The sequence below is a fragment of the Ictidomys tridecemlineatus genome, chromosome 1 (assembly GCF_052094955.1).
Source record: "Ictidomys tridecemlineatus isolate mIctTri1 chromosome 1, mIctTri1.hap1, whole genome shotgun sequence".
Lineage (NCBI taxonomy): Eukaryota > Metazoa > Chordata > Mammalia > Rodentia > Sciuridae > Ictidomys > Ictidomys tridecemlineatus.
The window spans coordinates 206,271,373-206,290,829 of NC_135477.1; positions in this window are offsets into that span (position 1 = coordinate 206,271,373).

A 19,457-nucleotide genomic window follows, 5' to 3' on the forward strand; every position below is an offset into this window, starting at 1 on the left:
ATTTCTTTGGAGTTTTGTTCCATGTTCCCATTGGATTTCAGATGGTATTTTGGATTCTGCTGAAGTTTCATTTTCTAATTGTACATTTTCTGATAGCAGAGACGTGGGCTCAATTTGAAAATTTTAATTTGAACTCACATTGCTTTGATGAAGTGTTTCTCTTCAGATGTCTTCTTTTGAATCTCCTGTCCTCCTCCTCCTGGGGTATTTACAGAAGTGGGCAGCTTAGCAGCAGCATTCAGTGGTTGCAAAATGCTTTATGCCATCATTTAGGTGTACCTACCTTGTGACTCACTCTGTACTCATTTCCCAGTCACCACTACCCCCCCACCCTCTGGAGGGACAGTGTGACACCCGTTATTTTCTGCACATTTCCACCAGAGGATTGAATGAACTCACGTTCATCATCAAGGACTTGAACTGTGCCTTTGTTGGAGACACCAAAGATGGTTCATTCACGTCCCTCTCTTTCCTTCCACCCTTCAGCTTCTCAGGAGAGCAGATTTGGTCAGACCTTCCCTGGATATCAGCATTCTCATCCATTTTATGCATTAGCTTCGCTGAGTTGCTCTTTCTTCTTCTCAAGAGGATTTTAAGCATTTTCGTTTAAGTGTTTGGTGTCTGAGGGCTTTGAACTTGTCTTCTGGTTTTCACATTCATCTTTAAAGGTGAGCCGACACCATGTTCCAAAAGAAAGCTTGGACCCTTTTTCTGGTTGTGCTTGGAGATGGCCTCTTGTAGCCTCACATAAAGAGGTGGGCCTGGCCAGATGTTAACTCCTGCTGCTAAACTTACAGTGTAGGACACGTTCAAAGAGCCGGCTTCCGTGGATGCCTGTGGGCTTTGGGCATCAGTCTGAGCTGGCCATGAGTTTGATCATTTTCTTTCACTCAAGTAGAAAACCTCTGGCCAGTGCTCTTCCTGGCCTCTGCTGGGTGGACCATATACTGACCAAGTCATTGCTTGCTTCCTCTCCCAGGACACCAGAGTGACCTGCGCCTTGGCTGCTGTCTCCAAGCAAGGTCACCAAAGTCCTGCTCAGTTTCTCAGGAAAGGTTGGAAGGGATGGGATTGGTGGTTATCACTGAGGGACTCTGCAGCTTAGCCTCTGGCTGCGGGTTGCTTGCTGGGACCTCCATAGGTCACCACTAACCTAGTGGAAGGTTGTGCCTGGAAGCAAAAAAGCACCTGGCAGCCACAGGTTGGTGTCACTGCAGGTGGAATAAGCCTGGCCAGATGAGGAGATGCTGCCCAGCCTACTGTGGTCAAGGTGGATGTAGATGATGGGGACATGCAGCACATAAAGTCAGGGGTGGCCGGCCAGGAGTCCAGCTGACAGTTTCTCCCTGGCAAGTTGAGAGGAGCCAAGCCAGTCCTTCCCCACTGCCCATCCTCAGTTATCGCCTGTCAAAGCCCAGATGGGTGATCTGCAGGAGGGGGGCACATGCCTGCAGCAGGGGGGACTTTGCCCTCCTCTCCTGGGCCAGATTATTATTCCTGCCTGCAAAGGCTTTTTAAGTAAGTGTTTCTCACCCAAGAGCCTCCCCTGGTTTTATTAGGGAGGAAGGATGGGGGGGAGGAGTCTGGTCACAGTCAAGGATTTTTAACAAGGGTGTTTGTTTTATTTTTGGTTGATAACTATTTTCCCACCCAACCTATACCCATGCACCATGCAGCCTACTCCCAGGCACCCCCTATGCTGATCAAGATGGGGAACACTTCCAGAAGTGCATCCCTGAGTGGGGCATTCACATGGTTGGTGTGGGACTGTGCCTTTACCTCTGGCTTCAGAGGTTCATCCCACTCAACCCTCTCGGGACAACAGTAGAAACCAGCTCTAGGGCCACAGAGATTTTTCTCCAACGGAACTCCCCAAGCATGTGTACAACATGTCACAGGCCAAGAGCTCCTCCCAAGATCATCTGGAACCTGGGATCCTTTTCTATCTCTCAAGCCACTAGGCTCCTGGACAGTTATCCCAACCATCTCTTACCAAGGGAGTTGAGGATCAAGAAAATTCAAGAGCTCCATAGCTACTTAGCAGTGACCAGGAGGGAAGAGTAGGGGCTGCACATGGTCAGATCTTGTCCGACTACTTGCTTTTTCAAGATTCCGTGGCATTGTACGTGGGCATGCACACAATGTAGCTTATGAAAATCCATCTGATGTATGGTGAAGGATCTAGCTTTGATAGATGGAGGGAAGCATCTTTTATTAATCAAAGATCTACTAAAAGAAACAGACATCAATTTTGATGGCACCTGCTCAGTGTCCTCAGATGAAGCTGTGGTGGGCAGAGTGAGGGCATTAGCATTCTTCCTGCTGATATGTCTTTCCAGATAAGCCATAATTACTGTCTTTGGCTGTCTTCAGTCTGGAGAAACTGAACACACCAAGTTCAGGAACCAGGGGGATGAGACAGACAGAGATAGTGTGCCAGGCTCCCTTCCATGCCTGTGATTCCCCACGTTTAAGTCAAGTGGAAGGGGAAGGATGTGCTGGCTGAAAAGGACAGGCCAGCTGACCCTCCTTCCCAGGGGCATTGCTGCCATCGGGTGGGTCCTCGCTCCTCACACTCTGTTGGCAGCTGTGATCATGGCTTGCAGGTGAACAGAAACCAAGCCCTCTGAAGCAGCTGGGTACGCTGACTCCAGGCTGCCCATCTGGGAGGAATATGAATCTGATGCCCAGCAATGCCCCATGGCCAAACGGTTCTGAAGTCACCCAGACAACTTCCCCCCACAATTGCAACTTTTATTCTAGAGAAGTAACTATTAGAAAAAAATCTTTAGGTGGGCTATATTTAGCAGAGTTTATTTGAGCAAGGGTGGTCAGGCTGCATTATGGACCCACAACAAAAGAGAGGCATGGATGGTTTAACTGGCCTCAGCCTGTGCTCTCCCTTGCTCTGACCAGTGGCTGCTGGGACCCACCAGCTCCTGCTGCTGCAATTGGGTGAGATGTCAGTGTTTGAAGAGTCAAGCTCTAGGGAGACTTTAGCTGGTTGGCCCCCAAGTCAGGTTGCAGTTTGTTCTTTAAAGACTCGAGTGTGGAAGCATCCTCAGGCCAAATTTAGTTTAATATACAGAAGACAGAGTCCTAAAGCTGATTCAGTTCTGTGCCTTACATCATGCCCTGAACTATCACATGGTGGTGAGGACACAGCCATTTATTAATGACTCCATAGGGATTTAGGAGACAAGAGCGAGCATCAAAGGGGGCCCACACCAGAGCTGTGCAGCTGCTGAGGTCAAACTCAGACCCTTTCTTGGGAAATGAGTTTTTTTTTATTTCTTCATGGTGCTGGGACTGAACCCAGGGCCTTGCACATGATAGACAAGTGCTCAGTCACCAAAGAACATCCCCAGCTCCCTTTATACTATAATAATATTCTTCATGTTATTCTATATATATCTTAAATATTTACATACATAATTCACAAAAATAATGGAAAAACCACACTGCGTTGTAACACCCACATCCGCAGCACCTGCGCTCACTGTGTGGCACAGAAGAGCAAGTGTTGTGAGGTCAGCTGCTGGCCTCCAGCTGGAGTCCCCTCCTCCAGGCCGAGGGCTCCCACTCCTATTTTATTGTCATTATCATTCCTTTTTCTGTTCTTCGCCCCTAGTGCAGAGCTCCCTGGTAATTACTAACTTGTCTATCATATTTTTCTGTCCATAGAAATGCAAACCTCATCCAACTGCTTTGAAGTTCAACTTTAATTTAGATGCAAACTACTCCCACAGGACCCATGGTCTAAACGGAATCTGGGCAGACTATAGTTAGAAAGGGCTGAGGTTTTCCATCTGATTAGAATATCATTGTCCTTCCTCCCACAGACAGCCATAGAGCCTCATGGACATCTGACATTTCCATCTCTTCCTCCCTGTCGCCTGTCCCTGGAGACACCTGTCCATCACACAGGGTTCCTCACATTTCTTTGTGTTTGTTTTATATTTAAATGTCGGTGAGCAACATCACCCAAACAAAGCCAATTCACTTAAAGGCATACTTAGAGAAATAAATAGATATGCATATGTTTTTATAATTGTGTGTGTGCAGGGAGAATAGATGAATCATGTCTCCACATGTGTTTAAGTCCCAAGACAACCTACGCTCTCGTAAGGGACTGGGTGACTGAAACTTTCTCAGTTATGTAGAAACCCAGGGGGGCAGCGCTGGACTTGCCATTGAGGCTGACAGGCGACAGGTATTAACTTTAATTGAAAGGGATGTGGAACAGGCTTGGTCAAGCAGGAATCAACACTTCCTCCTTTTTTTGTGAGTCAAGCCTGGCTTCCTGCAGGTGCTGGTCACTGAGAACCCATGGCCCAGAGTCACCTGGGTTCCACGTGGGATGTCCAGCATTCATGGGGGTGAGCCACAAGCCACAGGGCCACTTCATTCTGATGGAAATTTGAGATTTGAGGAAAATGCTCTCCTGGGCTGAAAATCAAGTTGGGAGGCAACAAGTGTCAACCTCCTTTTCAGAGCCCAGTGGAGAGGGCAGTTAGCAAATCCATGTGATGTGACATAGGAGATTTCTGTCTTAGAGGCTTGTTCCAAGTGGATTCCCTTGAGACACAGGTGCCCAAGGCTTACTTTAGGTGCTGAGCTGGTCCTGTGTTTCTGCCCTTACGTCTGACAAGTCCTGAGACATGGCACAGAGTTTCACCAACACCTCAGTGGGGGCAGTTTTCATGGCAGCATTGGAGCCGGTTTTGACAACGAGGGTGGGCAGGAGTCTCCCAGCCCCGGCTCCTCCTGAAGGGTTCCTGCCTCCGCAGCCTCCTTCTGACCCCTTCTAGGGCCTGGACTGGGTGAAGCCCCCAATGGCTGATGACAGACAGGAGGGACCTGCAGGGGCTGCGCTCCAGGCCCACATGGCTTCAAAGGCAGATGCTTTAAGAAAACACGGAAGGGAGCTAGAGAAAGGAGCTCGGGAAGACCTGTGAGGAGCACACAGCTGGCATTCCCCTGTGCCTGAGCATCTCCAGGAAAGGGCTCCCCGTGTTCAGCCTCAAGCAGGGCATTTGTATTCAAAGGAAAAATCAAAAAGAACAAACAGGAGCATTTGGGCACCTCTTTGAACTTTAAAAGAAGGGTGTGAGTCAGTGGAGGCTCTGTTTCCTCCACGGAGCGGACTAGCTCAGATAGGAAGCCCTCTGAAAGGAGCGGGTATGGTATGGGTCAGGAAGGAGCACGTGGAGTGGTCCCCATGAGAACACCCGGGGGATGCAGTCGGAATGCGCTCAGGAAGCGTCCTCCCCTCCCTTGCTCTGCAACTTGACTAGCTCAGCACTTGCCACCGTGAGATTGTCCAGACAAAGCCCCCCCCCCCACCCCAGGATCCTGCCAAAATTAAAACGCTCCATTGGTCCTGGCCATATCACACGCCTACAGGCAGGAGCATCAACTCTGACCTTCGGCTTTTCTCTCTGCACCTCCCCAGCCCTGGTCTGGCTGCCAGGGTGTCCCAGGTGGGCTGCTAGGGAGAAGGGCAGGAAGGACAGCCAGGGCGGGCACTGCACGCCGCTCAGGCTGGCTCCCTTTCCTGGCCGGGCTTCCTTCCTTTGCCTGGGGGCCCTACAAGGTTTCCAGCTCCCCTTTCTCTTCAGGCTGCTCAGCTGACTAATGAGACCTGCTGGGACCAGTGAGTTCACCCAGGGATCTGACTTGGAACTAGGAGGAAACAAAGGCCTGTGTGTAGGGAGGTCCCAAGACACTGTGAGTACAGAGGGCTGGATGTTTGCACCCCTGAGTCCCCGTGTTGGAGGCCCCATCCCAGGGATGGGGCCTTGGTGGGGATGCAGAACCACAGAAATGGGATGGGAAAGGGACCTCAGAGAACTCTCTCGCCACCTTCCTACTGTGTGGAGACTCAGAAGAGGGCCCTCATCAGACCCCAACCATGCTGGCACCTGACCTTAGACCTCTGGCCTCCAGGACTGTGAGGGATAAACTGATGTCTGTTATTTACAAGCCACACAGTCTACCAAACGTTGTCTTGGCCACCCAAGACTACTATAACAGTGAGTTTCCTAAATATTGGGGGCTTTTGTCCACATCTGACTTAATAATAATGCCACTGCGCCTTACCTTGGGACTACTCTGTGCATTTTTATTATAGAATCATGTGAATTCTGAACCTTCATTTACTGGCTAATGTAAAGAGAATAATGATAGAAAATGAGTCTTTGGATTTCAGTTACAAGAAGGCTCCCTGTCTAGCCAAGGGATGGTGGATGGGACCTGGGTGTTTCACAACTCTATTAAAATCTTTTCACACATGTTTCCATGCAAGTCACGGGTGTGGGGATGAGCTGGCAGGTTCCCTTCTTCGTTCCTGAGAAAGTAGGCTCACTGGCTGTGAGCGAGAACCTGGAGCAGGAAGGGTGTCCTGGAATCCTTTCTGTGGAGACCAGATCTCACACCCCACCATGTCGGCTGGCACACTTGGATTAACTGAGGCTCCACTTGTAACAGGGCCGCTGTGCTGGCTTCTGAAGGGTAGTGAAGGTGATCTCTGGACCCAGGGAACTTGGATAAAGCCCACCCAGCTCGTGACCCAGCTTCTCGTGTTCCCTGCTCACTCCTGTACATCTCCTCCACCTGTCCCTTCTCCGCAGGGCAGATGGATGGCATCTTAAAGCATAAGTCTCATCCTAATATGTCCCCTCCAAGCCACTCATCACCAGCCCCTGCATGATGGTGTGAACCCATTCAGGAAGTGTGCAGGTCTCAGAGGGGTCTGGCTGCCTGCCCCAGTGGAGGAGCTTCTGGGTCCTCTATGGGCAGGGTTCAACATACGCATAGTGTGTAGAAGCTAAGGAGGCTGTGTGTCCCTGTGACCTGGTGTGGGCAGGCTTAGGGCAGCCAGGTAGCTTACTTTTCAACAGGGACACTTTCAGGAGCAGAACTGTTGCTGCTAATCGATAGGCCAAGATTGCCCTGGGCAGATGGGCATATCACCAACCTGCCCATGCAGGACAGAGTGCCAGCCTGGAGCCTTTGTAAGGACAGTCCAGGGGAGCCCCTGGGGCACAACAGGACCCCAACAGTGAAAGTCTATGGATGGAAAATGGACAGGGCTTCAGAAAGGGACAGAAGTGAAATGAACTTCTCCAGATCTGTGCAGGTCTCGTTAATTAACGTGGCAGCTTTTGATGATTTTTTGGCGATCAAAACATGAGTCCTTGGCCTTTATGTGTGTGTGTGGGGAGTGGGGAGAGAGAGAGAGAAAGGAAGACTGACTGACTTTGACTCTACAGCCCTACATCTATCCTGGTGTTAAACCCTCCTGGCATTTCATGTTACAATCTGCTGCTACTAGTTCCTTAGAGGTGTTATTCTAGATGTACCTTGTCACCTTTAACCTCACCCCCGCCCCTCAAAAAATACCTAGTAGTTCAGCAGTCTTTTAAATTAACCTCATGGACATATCTCCTGGGGCCTCAGATGTTTCTAAATGGAGGAAATGAGGTGATTGGATGGGAGGGGCGCCCTGGGTTAGGTGGTGGCTCAGGGGACCTGGAGGCCCATCTCTGCACAGAAACAGGTGGGTATCTGAAGATGGAGAGGGCTTTGGTCTTACTTGGAGATGGTCTACAGTAAATGGGTTAATGATGATATTAGTCGAGGGCTGTGTGGCTGATTCGATGCCTCTTACTAGAGGGGCCCTATAGATTGCTGACCTGACCATTTTGACCAGTGCGGTGACAATGTCACATGCCTAACCATGGTGTAGGGATACGATTTGTGTGCGATGGACTTCCTACAATGGCTTTGTGACCTCAGGTAAAGACTGTTATAAATTTTAGGCTGTTTTCACTTATTACTATTTGCTTATTGCTCTTTCAGTTTAGAGTAAATCTTAGAGTGAATCAAAGCTCTCATCTAGCAGCCTTTATCCCTTCACAGACCCACATTCCAAGCAGTCCATTTGGGAAGGTAAGTCTCACATAGCACCTTTGCTCATTAGCTGATTCTTTCATTGTGGTGAGACGACTTCAGCCCTGATCTACCCTCCTGACACATCCCAAGGCCACCACTCATATCACTAACTGATGTCATAATGTGGAGCTGGTCCTAGCTTGCTCATCTTGTTTAACTGAAACTCTACACCTGCTGGACAGCAACTGTCTGTCCACCCTGCCCCAGCCCTGGAGCCACAGTCCCGCCCTCTTTATCTAGAAATCCTTGAGATGTCCCATGTGAGTGGACAGTATTTGCCCCTCTGTGACAGGCTTATCAGCATAATGACCTCTAAGTTCATTTATGGTGTTGCTTATGGTGGGATTTCCTTCTTTCTTAGGATAAGTAAAATTCCATTGTATATGTTAGTGTTTTTTTTTTTTCAGGGTGGAAAGTGTCATTATTGTAAGAGATAATCTTTCCTTCAACATGTTTTCATTTTTAATTGACCCATAATAATTGTATATACTGTGGGTTCATATACATATACTATATGCCCAGTATATAATGGTCAGATCAGGGCATTCAGCATGTCCATCTCCTCAAAATTTATCATTTATTTCTGTTAGGAAGCTTTGACCTCTCCCCTCCTTTCCCCTGACCTCCAGTACTGGCCTCCTCAATGTCCCTTGCAGAGCATGGTACCACCTCCCAGCCTCGGCAGGAAGGCCATACATCTTTCTGCATGAATGTATTCTTCTATTTGCATTTACTGAGAAAGTTCTGTTGTCAGTCTTTACTCAATAATTTCAAATATTTATCTGCTGAAATCCTGCTCTGTCTGATATTTTATCTACTTACCTTCCTCATGCTCAAGGTCTAAAAACCTAGGACACAGGAAAGATGGAATAGTAGAGTTCACTGAGGGGCTCCTGCCCACTCCTGGGAGTAGCTCGGGAGCTTCCCTCTCAAACCTGCACATTGTCTGAAGGTGCTGGTCATTGTGGATCTGGAGAACCAAGACAGCAAACTCCCGACTGAAATATCAAATGCTTTACTCAGTCGAAGAACAAGATAGAACATTTCAGAAGATGTGGCATCTGAGGTCATTTTAATCTCCCCTCCCCAGTCTAAATAAAAAGGTTAGTTTTACTGGAGTGAGGGAGTGAGAGGGGCCATCACTAAGAGCACAGGTTTTATTATTGTGAGTGCTCCAAGCTCTGTCCAGGTGGGGACCACCCACTATTAGCTGGAGGAAGAGCCACAGCTAACTGGGCACCTAACAGCCATTTTCCATTCCAGGAGCACCACAGATCACCTGCACCAGTGTCTGCCCTCAGCTGTGTGTCCTTCTGCCACCCAGGAGGACTGTCCATCACAGAATGCCACTCAGACCACAGCAATTCTCAACTTCAGAGGGCTCGGCATCCCAGGGAGCACTTATAAATGTGTGGGGACATTTCTAATTGTCACAACAAATGGAAGGTGTCCTGATATTCAATGTGTGGGAACCAAGGTATGCTGGACATCCTGGACAGGTTGGGCATTTCCATAAAGTGGAGATCCTTCCCTCCACCACATTAAAGGTGCCCAGGGGAAGCCCACTGACCGAGCCTCTCAGTCCCAGGATGGAGCCCTGACAGTCACTTCTCAAGGCCCTGCGTGGGAAGTCCTTTTCTCTGCCGTGGAGAGCAGAGCCTTGCTCAGGGCATTTGAGTGACCAACCAAGCTACACAATGGCATGATTCTCTGTGTTTCAGGCTCAGTCTTTGCCATCACTCATTTTCTTTCCATAATTCAGAACTTACTTTCTTCAGTGGCCGATTCTGTGCTTTTCAACAAATGCATTTAATTAGCGTGCTGCCTGGGGTATGGAACTTGCATTCGCTTAACACAATGACCAGTTAAATTTTGCTAATTTCACTTTGGCTAGTTGCTATGTGGGTGACTGAGAGTTTCTCTTCTTGTCCCCTGCGAGGGATCTGCAGGGCTTCTCCTGTCTCATGCTGTACCACGTGAGACCCAATAGCAGTCAGGTAAGCCTGGCATGTGGGCTGTTGTGGGGACATTTATCATCAGTATCAGCCAGCTTGGTTATTGCTGGTATTTCATACAGTAATGACTCCTCATTATTTCTGTGGCTGGTGGGTAAAGCCTCGGCTGGCAGTGAAGAGACCTGCAGCATGTCACCCCCCCGAGCTGTGCTGACTTGGGAAAGGCACAAAGCCTCTCTCACTTTTCCCAGCCACACAGTGGGGGCACTGCAGCCTGTCCCAGCCAGGTGGTGACTGACGTCTGTTTCTCCCAGGCCGGAGGGGACGTACTCCTTCCCAAACTAAAGTGGAGGCCACTAGCACCGTCATGATCACTGCCTGAAATAGCAAGGGGTTCCCTGGGAGCCCTGACCTGGCATCTTCAGGACCTTGCCTGGATGGCTGGGACTCCTCTGATTTCCAGCTTATGAACTGGACGGGGTGGTGCAGGTGCCAGATCTCTGGGGCCTGAGCTGCGAGGTGCCCACTCCTCAGGGCATAGGGCTTATGCAGGCTTCTGATGCCAGCAGAACTGGCTCCCATGCCAGTTGTCCAGCAGGTAGGGTCAAGGTCGGGCTGGCACTCCTGTTTCATCATTTGGTTATAGCAAAGCTCTTTATTGATTGATTGATTGATTGGGTATAGGGGATTGAACCCAGGGACACTCAGCCACTGAGCCATATCCCCAGTCCTATTTCCTATTTTGTAGTTTTTTAGAGACGGGGTCTCACTGAGTTAGCACCTCTCTGTTGCTGAGGCTGGCTTTGAACTGGCGATCCTCTTGCCTCCTGAGCCACTGGGATTACAAGTGTATGCCACCACACCCAGTCTTCATGTTTAATGATCGCAAGGCTCCTTGTTCCCAAAGCTGTATCCACCCTTGCTACAGAACAGTGTTCTTCTAGGGCTAGATTTCACTGTAACACAATTGGTTTTTAATACCACTGTGATTAGACTTGAAATCATGATAGCCATCACCCAGCGTAATAGGCTAGTGTCCTGAAACAGTGACACTAAAGGCTTCTGGTCACATAGGTCATCCGCGAGTAAGGAGATGGTTCTTATTTCATCACTGGCCTGAAGGTGCTGTCATTAAGGTGAGTGCTCTGCTCTGATCCACTACCCAACCCACTTATTTCCTTATCTCATGGATGTTCCTGGAAATGATCTACTGGAGGTGGTTAGCCCTTCACATGGGATCAATGCAGCTCCTGAAAAATAACATAGAAACGTTTTGTCTCTGCTGGGTTTCCACTGTGCTATAAGATATATATCTTTTTAATGTATTAAGGCAGGAAATTCAGAGATACTTTTTTCCCACTTGGAAATTTTGTGATTATTGGAGAGAATCATAGCCAAAGTAGTTTATTTTATTTTGGGGGGGACAAGTTCAAATCATCTCTAATTTTTTCACCAATGCTTTTCTATCTGGTAAGTTCACAGGAGGTGTCAGTGTTTATATTTTTATTTTTTGCCGTACACAAACCGTGTTGAGACAATCTGGGGTCTAGACAAGTTCGGGTGGATAGACGTTTTCAGTAACTTTCTAGACTCCTTGGTTTGCGTGCAGCAGGAGCTATCTGGACCCAAGAAGGAGGCGGGACCTGGAGCTAGAGGCCCAGGACATGGCCTGAAGAACCCACTGACATTTGTTGACAGGGCCAAGGAGTTTCAGGGCTCAAACTCTCTCACAAAACGTTGTGCAGAGTGAGAATCAAGCCGGGGTGCTCTTCCAGCCTCCCTTGGTTCCTCTCGGGTCTTTCTGGGTCTGTACCAACCTGGCCTCATGCTTGTTCTTGTCCAGAAAATGCCAGAGAGCACCTTCCTCTGAGAGTCCAGCTCCATCCCCTTGGGGATGTCGTTGTTGTCATGGGGGAGTCGTGGTTATCATGCCAAATATGGGGAGGAGAGCTGAGGTACAGGCAGAGCCACTGGCCCCAAAGCCCTCGCAGTTAGGCGAGGTGAGGGGCAGGTACAGCTGGGTGCAAGCTTGGACAGGGTGCCTGGTGTCATGGACATCACCACCTCTGGTGCTGCCTCTGGACGCAGCTGCCAGATTTCAGAACAGCTTCTGTGTCACTCCTTGGAGTCACAGGCTCTGCCTTAGAGCTTCACCAGGAAAGCTCTGACTGTGCCCAGGGTCAGGTCTATATCCTGAGGGAGGGACAAGCAAGAGTGGGCGGGGCCCAGGCACAGCCAGAGCTCTTACTGGGAGGACCACCAGCTCTTCATTCCAGGGGCAGTTTGCAAAGTATTCCACCTGGCCAAAGGAGGCCGCCTGAACTCACTGAATTTTGCTTCTTCAGAAAGGTGGAAAATGATAACCATCATAGATACATCTTAGAAAGTAGATACAATGTTCCAGACATACTTGTACCCCCCCACATACACACTAGAAAAGTTTTTAGATGTATTTCACATGTAACATTTATGTAGAGTCCTCCCACACAAGTGAAACATGTAAGTCACCTCTTGCAGACATGTAGAGAGTCCACACCTGCAGTCCTCCACACACCCACCCTGTGAGTGTTGCTCTCATTCCCCTCTCAGAGGTCAACAGACACAGAGGGTGGAGCAACTTGCAGGTCCCTGGTAATCCCTTGCAGGTGGAGTCAGATTCAAATCCAGGACCTCCAGCTACAGAGCTGGCCCCTGGTGACCACCTGCAGCACTGCCTCCCTTCCCAGGCTCTGAGCCCCTTTCTCATTCGAAGGTGCTCAGAGAGTAAAGTCTCCCCTCATTAGCCTCTTGGACACCCCTTCCCATGCACTTGCACTCCTCCTACTTTTTAAATTTTCTGGTTAGTACATTCAGAAATCTCCTTTTAATTACTCTGCCCGTGAGTATTAACATCATCCATTGTGTTTGGTAAATGACATTCATCCAGCCTATAAAAGACCCACTGCATCTAGCTTGCTGTTCATTAAAACTTCATAAAGATGTCTAACAGCCCCCTTTCACTTTTCATAACATGGATGAAGAGCACTGAAACTTCTGGAAGAGAGGGAGTGAGGACTCCATGATCCCACCACATTTACACAAAAGCATTTAGATGTAGCCTGAGAGCAAATACCCGCATTTCCCCAGTGAGGCTGCCTCCCAGTCTGAGGAGGTGCCTGGTGACATGGGCACCAAGCCCCCTTCTGGCTGCTCTGAGTCCTGTCCCTGCTGTGACCAGGGATCCTGCACTGTCCCTGCTGTACTGCAGACCTGTGGGGGCGCGGCCACATCTCTGCCCCTTTCTGTGCTCTCCCAGGACAGTGTTTGGAACCTCAAAGGCATCAGGAAGCCTCTCTGAAGTAATAAGACCCGTGAATACATAGATAGAGATGTGGTCAGAGCGGTTGTTTTGAACACCGCTCATAAAAGCACCCACAGATGTGCTTTAGCTCCAGGCCTGTGTTAGGACCGTGGGTATTGGGAATCAGTGTGAACACTGAAATTTTTCCCTTCTAGCCTCTGTTCCCAAGACAGGCATCACTGAGGCAGGACTAGGCCTCAAAACCCCTGTAAACTGCGCAGCCCACATAGACACCCTGGTCTGTCAGAGTAAAGGGGGCAGAGGGGGCGCTGCTCCAGCCCTCTGCAGAGGCTCCATGCAGAGATGGAGCTTTAGGAACATAATTATTAGGCAAATAGAAAGAAGAGAGCAGGGCTCTGGGCCTCTTTGTTGTGCTTCAAAAACTGGAAGGGTCTTGCAAGTTGATTTTGTCATTGTTCCAACCACATGGCAGTTCCCTAGCGAGATCCATGCTTCTGGGGCTGCGGCATGCGGGTGGCTGAGTGTTGTGAATGTCAGACTGTTTCTGTAACTAGAATGGAGGAGAATACAGCTCCTCTCTAGCATTACCTCTTTATTGACTCAAAAAACACCCAGAAAATAATTGGCTTCCAATAAACATAAGTATTTGGAACTCATAACCTAAGCAAAGCGACACAATGTGGCTTGTTGGTGGCAGCAATCAGAAGTGAGAGGCCATAAGTATCCAGGCACAGGTGTCCTGGTGGGAGAGGGAAATACTGGACAGAACAGCACCCCTGATGGGCTCTCGCATCAGTGCGGCCACTGTGCCTTGGGAGGGTAATTGCCCCTCTAGTGGGTACCAAGGGCCCCACCTACAGAGATCAGACTCCCAGGCATGTGCTCTGCTGGGGACACAGACTTACCTGCATTTTTTTACGTAAAATGAGAAGAAACCAGCAGCAGGGGTCTGACTGCGGCAGAGTCTAGGGATTCTGTGCTCAGATCTCCAGCAAAATCCAAAGGTGGAATTTCTCTTGCCCGGATGTGGACATATTCAAAAACTCTGGCACACTGCGTGACTGGGTGGGTGCTGGTGCACTGCGGCAAGACAGCGGCTAATGAATAGATGTCATCTCTTCCCAGTGTGAGATGGCCGCTGCTCCTCAGCCCCCTCCCGGGAGTCTCTTCTGCTTCTTCTGCACTGAACATGTGGCTCCATGTCTGCTGCCTTGCTAGAACCCCAGGTTCACTCACAAAACTCGGCACACTGTCCCCAGTTGGCAATCCTTTCCCCTATGTGCACGTGAGCCATGACAGCTGCAAATGTTCTCTCTGAGTGGATCTCCAGGGTTCTGCAAATTGTGATCTACTTAACATCAGAAAGGTCATGTATTCATATGTGTGTGCACTTCACATGTCTGTGTGCACATATGCACATACTTTTCTTTTGGTTGAAATGTTTTAATTAGAAAAAGTGTGCTTTTTGGGGAAGCGCCTAAGCTAATCCAGCTTGCAGTGTTCCCAGAACAAGTGTGCATAGTCTCCAACACTAACTGTGCTATTCTGTTCGCTGCACATGGGGAAGATGGGCACCTGGTTTCCACTCCCTGGGTCTACCTGGGCTCTCAGGGCTGTAGGGGCTCTGCTGCCGCCTCTTGTGGGTTTCTGTGATTCAGGGTTCTCTGCAGCAGAGGCTCAGGCCCTGGAAGGGAGGGTCAGATTGGGAGCCACAGAGAATGGATTTGGGGCTACAGGAGCTACAGCCACTATCCTACCTGCCCAAGTGACTTCCAGAGGACGCCTCTCTCCCAACTTGCCTCGGGATCCTTTGCAGGAGTCTCCAGAATTGAGTCTCCAGGATTGAGTCTCCAGGATTGAGTCTCCAGGAATGTAATCTGCTTTTGATTATTAATCCTTGTTTTAGACCTTGACTAGTGCTCCTGTTATACTGATAGCTTACCTTTATGCAGCACCCAATCTGTTCCAGGGACTGAATGCTGTCTCAGGAAAACAGCGCATGAGGTAGACATGGTTATTCCCCTTGTTCTCTCAGTAGCTGTGAGTAAATAAGCACAGAGAGGTTAAGTAACTTGCCCAAGTTCTTACAGCATGTAAGGGGCAAATTAAAACTGGACACCAAGGCCTGCATCCCTAACTCTCCCAACCTTGCTGCCTCCTCTGGGATGGTTGCCACGTGCATACCTCTGCCTTGGATGTGGATGTCCCCCTGACATTGTGCTATTCCTTCATGATATGTCAGGTTCTGGTGGAAGCCCATGCAGTACATCAATGTGGAGCTGGGTAGAATGGAAGGAGTCATCCTTGGGCCTCCAAACGTGCAGCTTTAGAGGCTGGCTTCTACCCACTGTGCCATGGGGAAGCTCCCCACTTCCCCACGACCTTCCCTTGCCTTGAGGGAAAATGGCCTTACCTTTGGCGTCTTCCACATACAAACCAGAAGAGCAGTTTTCTCCTTCAGCTTTCTATTTGCTGTTTGCAGGAGTTTCCCTTTGACTTACTGTGTCAGGATGTTATTAACATCATCAATCGCAGGTGGGGTGGGGGCATCCTGTCCCTAGCCAGAAAGAACCACATTGCAGCCATTAGCTCTTCATTAAAAATTCCCTAATGAAGTTTATAAGCACTTTTACATATTTATATCCAGGATACAAATGCATCATAAATTCAAAAGAAGTGGTGAGGGATGGATCACATTCACATGAAAAGTCAGATTAAACCGAAGGCTAGAAATAAATGTGCTTAGAGCATCAGCTCACACCAAAACCTATATTGTAAGGGGTGGATTGACATAGCTTCCATGTGGATTCAGGGCCCCTGGAGCCCCTCCTTCCCTGCACTTCCCATGGCCATAGATCAGCAGACGCTGTGCTCTTTCCTGTGGCAGGTGGAATTGTGAACTTCCACTGTGTAGCTGCCCTGGAGATGTCCACCTTCTGTACCCCAGAACCTATGACAATGTGGGAGCTTGCAGGTGAGAGTAAGTGAAGGATTGTGAGATGGGAGAGACAGCCCCAGAGAGTCCAGGTATGAAGAGCATAACCACAGAGGGACTCTTGCCAAGAGAGGTCAGGTTAGAGGACACTGTGGTAACAGAAACAGAGGATGACTGTTTTGACCAAGGAATGAAGCTACCTCCAAAACATGCACAAAGCAAGGGAGGTAATTCTCACTCCAGAGGGAACCAGCCTGTCCACACCCTGACCCATTTTAATGCTGACTCTCAGAGCTATGAGATACTAAATCCGTGTTGTAAGCCATTGCACTTCTGTTAATTTGTTATAGCACCTACTAGACACTCATACATTCCTCTTTATTCCATGTTCCTTGAGGGCTGGTTTCAGCCTTTCTCATTAACTTTTGCAAACTGATGTCCAAGGGCAGTGTTTGGACCCAAATAGGCATCATACATATGAATTGGATGAACAAACAAAGGACAAAATAAATCCATTTTGGCTGAAAATGTGTCAAGCAGCCATTACTGCAGGTCTTACTAACTATTAACAAAAAAGACCTGTTCTTTCTGTGTGTAGCTGATGCTGAGAGCAGAGACTGCATTCACCCAGCTCTGGGGGTGCTGTCCTCTCCATATAGTTCTGGAAGATTCCATGTGGTTTCCCACTGATGGAGAGAGCACGCATGACTGACCTCTTATGACATGCACATGGAGACTGTGTAAGGTTTCAGGATTCACCCTGTGCAGATAAATCAATTGGTGAGAATGGATAGAGCAGCTAGAGATGACTTGCCTATGGTCTGGAGCAGGAGAGGCATAACAGGATTCCTGGGAAGGTGAGCATTAGGCATTGAAGGGGAAGAGGAAAGGGCCCTCAAGCTTGGATTATGCAGCAGATGTCAGCAGGTGAGGAATTTCCACAAAGGCAGTTCTCATGCTCCCCAAACAACTTGGCACATATGGATGGAACCACATCCCTCAATCTAATGAGTGAGTGGCAAAAGGTGCCTCTAGCAGTTGTCACAGACTTTCCTCACCCCACAGAGCAAAGCACCTTTTCTCCCTGCCCCGCCAGATTACTACTGGATTAATTCAGACAGAAACCAGCCCAGAATATAAACATCCCCTTTAAATCACACATTAGAATGCTGTACATGTAGAGTAAGCCAGGCATTGAAACACAGCATGTTGATCAAGGCAATCAAAAATGTAAAATAGGAAATAAATCTGCAGGAGCAGCTATCAGGAGAACAAATCCCAGGAAGCAGAGGCCATAAGGAAGCTGATGCCAGGAGACACCAAACAGAGAGCAGCAAGCCTGAGGCAGACAATGGCCTGGCAGGCAAGACGCACCCACTCAGCCTCAGATAATTTCACAAAATCATCTTTTGGGAAAAGTACCTTTATAAATCATCCTCAAAGCAGAGGCCCTTCAAACACCATCCTCAAAGCAAGACTAAATGTCTTGGTTGTCATTTTCATTTTATTTTGTTCTGTTTCTAAAACTAAATGAAGACAGCAAAAGTCTGATCTGATCAAGGGTAAGTGCCTTTGGCTCTCAAAGTACTTTAGAAGGAGAGGGACTTTGAGTGTGACCTGCATTCCTGAGCGACTCTGAGCCACAGGAGGGGAAGGCAGGGTGTGGAGGAGTCAATCAAGCCTCGCGCAGGAAGGCAGGGATTAATGTCATGACCTTGGCTGTAGATTAAACCCCTGCCCCCCCCAACATGCTAAATTTTATTGATTTTCCTTTTGTTTGTGCAGTTAATAATTTGTTTGCAACCAGAGTTTCAGGCGAGGACACACAGATGAATCAGAAATCCAATCTGCAGGAGCTCATGACCCCTTCTTTTATGTCTGTGACCTCTGCTGGAGAAAAGATCAAATCCAGGTTCTGTCGTGTTTGTCTCTGCCTGGTCCTGAGCCCACGGTAACCTTCAAGTTTGTTTACTAATTATTTTTCTGTTTTCTTTCTTGAGAATTCAGTGATGTCAAAAATAGTAGGTTTAATTTATTTTCTCATCTTCTTCCTTAAAAAATGGATTTTGCTGTGATGATAGACAATCATCTTGTAACTACTCGCCAACATTGTATTACAGTGAACTTCAGGAAGGAAGACCCTGCTGGCTGGGAGATGAAGAATTTGCTGCTGTGTTCTGGCTCAGGGTGTCCCAGGGCTCTTATCACCCAGCAGGAGCACAAGGTCTCCAGTATGCAGCTGGGGTGGGGCTCACTTTTTTCCAGTGCTCACGAGGGCTTCCTCCTCGCAGGTCATCCAGATTCGGGGCTTCCAGAGAGTGGATTTTCAGTTGCTGTTCCGCTGCAAGCAGGAGGCATGTGGGGAGGGAAACTTCTATTGGGGCAGTTCTGGGCCAAGAGGAGGAGCTGACTACTAAATGCTCCTGGAGAGGAAGCTTTGAAGCTTCTGGAGAGGGAAATGGTAAATATCCACCAGAAATCATGCATCAGGCAAAAGTTTTGAGCCAGAAATTCTGCTTCTAGGAAATTATCCTGAACAATAATAAGAAAAGTCATCAATCTTTGTATCCTAAAGGAGGCTTATCATAGTAGTATGGACAGGAACATGGATGAGACAGCTGAATGTCCAGTGACAGGGTAGGAGAGAAGTCAGCCTACCAGCATGGGGGAAAATGAACTTTAAGGAATAACATAAAAATGCATGTAGTGATATTGTAAAATGACAGTTGCAGAGTGAATATTAAGCCAAGTTGCAAAACAGGCATGCTGCACAGTGTGCCTTAAGAATCTACAGCCATGTTCATGTTTTTGAGTGAAATAGAGACGGCCCTTCCAACACCATGTTCTTACCTTGACCTTAAGGTTCTTGAGCAGCATGATGGGTTTAGAAAAAGGGATTCCTAAAGGCATGTGCTGTGTCTTAGCAGAGCAAGGGTACTTCCTTTTTAAAACATATTTTAAAGTTATTATACATGCATTGAAAATTGCAAAGAAGCATGGAGGGAGTTAGTAACTCTTCAGTCCACTTGTCCTGATAACTAGACCTTGCATAATTCAAGAGAGCATCAAAATCAGAATAATGACACCGTGCATCTTAGATGCATGTTCTTCCAGGTCCTGTGTGCTCATGTGTGTCTCTGTATGTTTGCAGGTGTCTGATCGTTTATCATGTGTGTGCTTTGGAGTAGCCACCAGCACAGTCAAGGCAGGCAGGCAACTGTACCTAACCACAAAACTCCTCATCCTTCCTTCTCCTCCCTCCATTCATGACCTTTTCCAGCCATGGTTGCCATCTTTGTCACCTGTTCAC